Source organism: Ranitomeya imitator, chromosome 6 (assembly GCF_032444005.1).
Source record: "Ranitomeya imitator isolate aRanImi1 chromosome 6, aRanImi1.pri, whole genome shotgun sequence".
Taxonomy (NCBI): Eukaryota; Metazoa; Chordata; class Amphibia; order Anura; family Dendrobatidae; genus Ranitomeya; species Ranitomeya imitator.
This window is the reverse complement of record NC_091287.1, coordinates 305,623,441-305,630,615: the sequence shown is the minus strand read 5'-3', so window position 1 is coordinate 305,630,615 and position 7,175 is coordinate 305,623,441.

Here is a 7,175-nt window from a genome sequence, read left to right as displayed (position 1 = left end):
TGCGGTGCTGTGCCCCCTGGTGGCATAAACTCATGAACTCTAGCGTTAGAAAATATTCAGAAAAATTCCCACCAGAATTGGACTCCGTGTCTGGTGGCACGTTTGCCCGATCGCTATTCTCATTACAGCTTTTTGAACCATACTATACGGTTTTCCGTTACAACATACATCATACCAAGTCTCTCATTAGAGAGTTGCGTATTTTACATGCTCAGTACAGCACGTAACTGAAGAAGGTTCTGTATGAACCGAAACGTTTTCTGTGTACTGTGTTGTGAATTCTGTGGTCAAGCTCCCTCCTGTGGTCATGAGTGGTACTTCGGCTGGTTCTGTCTATGAGCTTCCGCTGGTGGATGTGAGTGGGGCTGCGGCTTCTGAGTTTCCTTCCTCAGGTAACGAGGTTAAGTCGTTAGGTGCTGCTCTATTTAACTCCACCTAGTTCTTTGTTCCTGGCCTCCAGTCAATGTTCCAGTATTGGTCTGGCTCTCTCCTGAATCGTTCTTGTGGCTTGTCTGCCCTGCATAAGCTAAGTTCTGCTTGTGTTACTTTTGTTTGCTATATTTTCTGTCCAGCTTGCTATATTGGTTTTTCTTGCTTGCTGGAAGCTCTGAGACGCAGAGGGAGCACCTCCGTACCGTTAGTCGGTGCGGAGGGTCTTTTTGCCCCCTCTGCGTGGTTGTTTGTAGGTTTTTGTGCTGACCGCAAAGCTATCTTTCCTATCTTTCCTATCCTCGGTCTATTCAGTAAGTCGGGCCTCACTGCTAAAATCTCCAATCATCTCTGTGTTTGTATTTTCATCTTAACTCACAGTCATTATATGTGGGGGGCTGCCTTTACCTTTGGGGAATTTCTCTGAGGCAAGGTAGGCTTATTTTTCTATCTTCAGGGCTAGTTAGTTTCTCAGGCTGTGCCGAGTTGCATAGGGAGCGTTAGGCGCAATCCACGGCTACCTCTAGTGTGGTATGATAGGATTAGGGATTGAGGTCAGCAGAGTTCCCACGTCTCAGAGCTCGTCCTATGTTAGTAACTATCAGGTCACTTTGTGTGTTCTTAACCACTAGGTCCATTGTGGTTCTGAATCACCTGTTCATAACAGTACTGCAATAAATTCTCCTTCTACGCATTTAAGCTGAGTGCTAGGTTTATATTTACTACAGAAATAACTTGAATCTGACAAAAGTAATAATAAAGAAATCAATGAAAATGAACAAATGAAACTGAGACATTGTTTTTCAACCATGCTTCCACAGAATTTTAAAAAAATAAAACTCATGAAATAGACCTGGACAGAAATTATGGTACCCCTGAAAATAATGTGGCAAAAGGGACATGTTAAATCAAGGTGTGTCCACTAACTAGCATCACAGGTGTCTACAATCTTGGAATCAGTGAGTGAGCCTGTATATAAGGCTACAGATACTCACTGTGCTGTGTTGGTGACATGGTGTGTACCACACTCAACATGGACCAGAGGAATCAAAGGAAAGATGTCTTAGGAGATTAGAAAGAAAATTATAGACAAACATGTTAAAAGGTAAAAGTTATAAGACCATCTCCAAGCAGCTTGATGTTCCTGTGACTACAGTTGCACATATCACTCAGAAATTTAAGATCCATGGGACTGTAGCCAACCTCCCTGGACGTGGCCACAGGAGTAAAAATGATGACAAATCAAAGAGACGGATAATACAAATGGTAACAAAAGAGCCCAGAAAACTTCTAAACATATTAAAGGTGAACTTCAAGCTCAGGGAACATCAGTGTCAAAATGCACCATCCGTCGTTGTATGAACAAAAGTGGACTTCATGGGAGACGACCAAGGAGGACACAATTGTTGAAAAAAAATCATAAAAAGCCAGACTGGAATTTGCCAAACTACATGTTGACAAGCCACAAAGCTTCTAGGAGAATGTCCTATGGACAGGTGAATCAAAAATGGAACTTTTTGGCAAGGCACATCAGCTCTATATTCACCGACGGAAAAGTGAAGCATATCAAGAAAAGAACACTGTTCCTATTGTGAAACATGGAGCAGGCTCTGTTATGTTATGGGGCTGCATTGCTGCATCTGGCACAGGATGTCTAGAATTTGTGCAGGGTACAATGAAATCTCCAGACTATCAAGGGATTCTAAAGAGAAATGTGCTGCCCAGTGTCAGAAATCTTGGTCTCAGTTGCAGGTCATGGGTCTTGTAACAGGTTAATGACCCAAAATATGCAGCTAAAACAGCCAAGAATGGCTAAGAGGAAAACATTGGAAAATTCTGAAGTGGCGTTCTGTGAGCCCTGACCTACTGTAAATCCTATTGATCATCTTTGGAAAGAGCTGAAACATGCTGTCTGGAAAAGGCAACCTTGAAACATGAGACAACTGGAGCAGTTTGCTCTTGAGGAGTGGGCCAAAATACCTGTTGAGAGGTGCAGAAGTATCATTGATAGTTACAGGAATCATTTGATTGCAGTGATTGCCTCAAAAGGTTGTTCAACAAAATCTTAAGTTAAGGGTACCATCATTTCTGTCCAGGCCTATTTCATGAGTTTTTTTTTTTTTTTTTTCAATTCTGTGGTAGCATGGTTGAAAACCAATGTATGACTTTCATTTGTTCATTTTCAAAGATTTTTTATTTATTATTACAGTATTATTATTATTTTTGTCAGATGTAAGTTATTTCTGTGACCATTGTGGGTTTTTCTGTTATTAAGCAAGGGGTACCAACAGTTTTGACCACGTGTGTACCTATCAAATAGACCAGCATCATGAGCACGAGGCTTGTGCCCATCCCGTGTGCAACCTTCCCGAAGAGGAGGAAGCAGAAACCCTCCTGGATCTGCTCACGCAAGTCAAGGTGGACGGATCCATTGAGGATGTAGAGATGGGCCACCAGCTCTCTGAGGACCAGCGGTCCCAGCTGGCGATTACTCTACACCCCTTCTGGGAGCTGTTCAGCAGCCTTCCCGGAAGAACCGAGTTGTCCATCACATGGACACTGGGGATTACACCCCCGATCTGGCAGTCAGCATATCAGGTCTCTCTCGTGGTGCAGCAGAAGCTGCGCCAGGAGATTGACGAGATGCTGAAGCTGGGGGTGATCCAGGCATCCAAAAGCACATGGGCATCGCCGGTAGTCTCTGTCCCCAAAAAAGAACGAACAACCTGGTTCTGCATGGACTACTGGGGGCTCAATGCTGTCATGGTGACCGATGTGCTCCCTATGCCATGCATCGATGACCTGCTTGACCAGTTGGCCGGGACTAAGTACCTGACCATCATGAATCTGAACTGGGGATATTGGCAGATCCCTCTGACCCACGAGGCCCGGAGCACTCTGCCTTCATCACCCCGTTTGGACTGCACAAGTCTACCGTGATGCCCTTTGGCATGAAGAATGTCCCTGTCACTTTTCAGCGGATGGTCAACACGATGCTTCAGGGTCCTGAAGGGTATTCTGCTGCGTACCTGGATGATATTGCCATCTTCAGTCCCACATGAGAGGATCACCTAGAGCATCTGATGCAGGTGCTTAGGTGGATCCACCGGGCAGGTTTGACCATCAAGCTGGAAAAATTGCCAGCTGGGCATGAGCGAGGTCCTCTACCTGGGTCAACGGGTAGGTGGGGGGGTTCTGAAGCCAGAATTCGGGAAAGTGGATGCTATCGCATCCTGGCCCACCCCCAGGAACAAGAAACAGGTGACGTCCTTCCTGGGGACCTCTGGGTTCTATAGGAAGTTTGTTCTACACTATAGTACCCTGGCCAAGCTCTTGAAGGACCTCACCAAGAAAAAGCTGCCTCTCGCGGTAGACAGGTCATTCATCTGCGAGACCGCTTTTCAGGTGCTCAAGACGTTTTTCTCCAGCTCCCCAGTACTACAAGCTGCTGACTTTGCGCGGCCGTTTGTAGTACAAACCAACGCCAGTGACTTTGGCCTCGGTGCCGTGCTCAGCCAGGTCAACGCAGCGGGCCAGGAGCATCCCATCCTGTACCTGAGCAGGAAGCTATTGCCGAGAGAAGTGGCCTACTCCACGATGGAAAAGAAGTGCCTGGCAACTGTGTGGGCCCTGCAGCCATACTTGTACATGCATCCTTTCATCGTGGAGCCGGACCACAACCCTCTCAGCTGGTTACACACGGTCTCTGGGATGAATGGGAGGTTGCTGCGGTGGAGCCTGGCGCTCCAGCAGTACCACTTCTTCATTCTCCACAAAAGGGGCTGTGACCATGGCAATGCTGATGGACTATCCCAGCAAGGAGAGATTGCGGGAGTGCTCTCGGGGAACACAGGAATGTGATGCCCCCTAGCTCCTTCTAAAGGGGGTAGGTGTGAGATATGGGGTTGGTATCATTTTGATAGCTGATGGAATTCCCTGTCAGATGCAGTGGCCCAAAGATACTCGCTCCAAACCAGCCCTCCACCTCTGGCATTCCCCCAGGCCCAAAGGTTAAGTCAAATAACCCTTATACAATGGGACCTCATTATCCCAAGGAGGCACTTGCTTGGACCGAGCAGATCAATGTTTTTCTTTAATTAACCCAGGCAAATAGGCCTTTGAAGCTCTCTCCAGGGGGCCAAAAGACCGTAAACTCTGTGTCTCCCAGCCCCAAGTTCCTCAATTATCACAGGGGTGTGAATTCTTGTGCAGGACCAACCAACTGGAGTCCTTTGTTTGACTCAAGCTGACATCGTGGCACCACAGATCGCAGACCAGCACAGGGCTCTGAGATATTGAATCTGGAAAATGACCGATCATAACAGCATATAATATCTCTATGCCAAGCCGAGCACATAATCGGAAGTGGCATTCTTTCCCCCACACGCCCGTGCCTGGTAGCCACCTGTAGAACTCTGCATTATTGAGTTATTGAGCATATTTGGTCTCCCTGCACAGATAAAATCCAGCGGAACCCAGTTGCGCCGCCGCCATCTTAGTTAGACCCTTAGGCGGAAAGTCATGAGCATCTGTGGTTCTGGACAGAAAACCATACTCTCAGATATGGGAAGATGGAGGCTGCACAAGCCCAGAGGTGGGCGCAGCGTGTGGGAGGAGCAGCCTAGGGGATAATAGGTAACTCCTCATTTTGTACTCAGCTTTTCTATTGGCAGGAGGCCAGCTGACATAGCCAGAGAATCTCGCAACAAAGATTTGGACCTGTGATCCATCAGCACCTCCCTGTGGTCTCATGATAGATAACACAGTAATTGCAATCTATCTGTATCCCAAAACTACACTCCTGACTGTATACCTGTATATCTGCTTTTGTAAACATATACCTGTATCTTTCTAGTGCTCATTTCGACTATTAAAAATAAAATTAACTTTAGGCTGCTTTTTATCTTGATTCACGAATCCCCACGTCTTCACACTCAGTTAGCTATTATACGCTCCCCAGGTTGGTTCCCGACCCGATATAAGCCTGCTGTCAGATAGGGCTTATATTGAATGATGAACTGGTGGCAGCATATCATACTGTGTTAGCGAGGAGCACTGACAGTGATGGCCAGAAGGTTTATTTATATATATCCCCAGCCTGGACTGGTGATGTACATCACCCTTCACTGGGAGCGCCTCAATAACTCGTACGTATAAGGGAAGCCTTTCCGGCGACTATTTGCCCTCAGTGCAGTTCGCTAACTGACAAGTGGTGGGGCAAGTGGTGGTGCCAGAGAGCCGATCCCTGCTGGCTCCTTATCTCCCCTACCCAGAGGTGAGCGAAGGTGACATACCCCACCCCTGTGCGATCCGTTACAGTGATGCTGTAGTGATCCCAGTCCTGGGCCTGCTTTCCTAATATCAGCCAAAAATGCATGTTTGTGCCACATCAAGACAGGGCTTCCTGGCATTTTTTCCCCTACCTTCTTCTAACTGTTATTCAGCTACCTACTTCTTGGTCCTGATATTCCGCATCTCAACCCTCATCCATATCAGTGACCCCTGCCAGCACATGCTCAGTGAGCTCTAAAATCCTTTCCAGGATTGCAATGCTCCTGACTGTTGCAAGCTGCACATTTAGGCCAGGGTCACATTTGCGAGTGTGATGCAAGAAACTCGCATGAGTCTCTCGCATCAATACCCGGTGCTGCCACCAGCACTCAGGACCGGAGCGTGCAGCTGCATGTATTTCTATGCAGCTGCAAGCTCTGGTCCCGAGTGCCGCGAGAGACACGCGTGAGTTTCTCGCATCACACTCGCAAGTGTGACCCCAGCCTTAGATTAATTATCTGGGCTTCCAAACATGTAACATGCTGACATCGAGTGCAGATATATTCACCCTCATATCGTTGTTCAAGGCATGCATACATCTCACAAGACATACACCTGGTAGCATGTCCATGGATCGCATGTTAAATGAGGATAAACAGTACAGATAAAAGAATAAGCACAATGGAAAACACCAAACTATGCTTTATGTTAAACTATAGTATTGTGTTTTATTATGCACTTATCTACCCCCTCTGCACTTTAACACCACCTCTGCTCCGCTCTGCAGCACTGCTTAGGCTCACTCGAATTTGTAGTACTCCAGACAGCGCAGCAATTTTGGTGCCAATTTTACCCATTTTCCAGTGTGAAAATGTAAAATCTGGGGCTAAAACAAAAGTTTGGTGGTAAAAACGTAGTGATTTTTTTCTTCACTGCCCAATGGTATAAAATTCTGTGACACACCTCTGGTGTCAATATGATCACTGCACCCCTAGATGAATTCATTGAGAGGTGTAGTTTGTAAAATGGGGTCACTTATGGGGGGGTTCTGCGGTTCTGGCACTTCAGGGGCTGTGACATGACACCCTAAAATCATTCCAGCAAAATCTGAACTCCAACATGGCACTTTTTCCCTTCTGAGCTTTGCACTGTGCCTCAAAAGTAGTTTTCGACCACATATGGGATATCAGCATGCTCAGTAGAAATTGCATATCAAATTTTGGGGTTCATTTTCTCCTGATATCCTTGTGAAAATGAAAAAAATGATGACTAAAACAACATTTTTATGGTAAAAAAATGTTTTTTTCATTTTCACAGATCAACGTTGTAAAATTTTGTGAAGCAACTGAGGGTTCAAGGTGCTCACCACACATCTAGATAAATTCTTTGAGGGGTCTAGTTTCCAAAATTGGGACACTTGTGGGGGTTTTCTACTGTATAGGCACATCAGGGGCTCTCCAAACGCAACATGACAC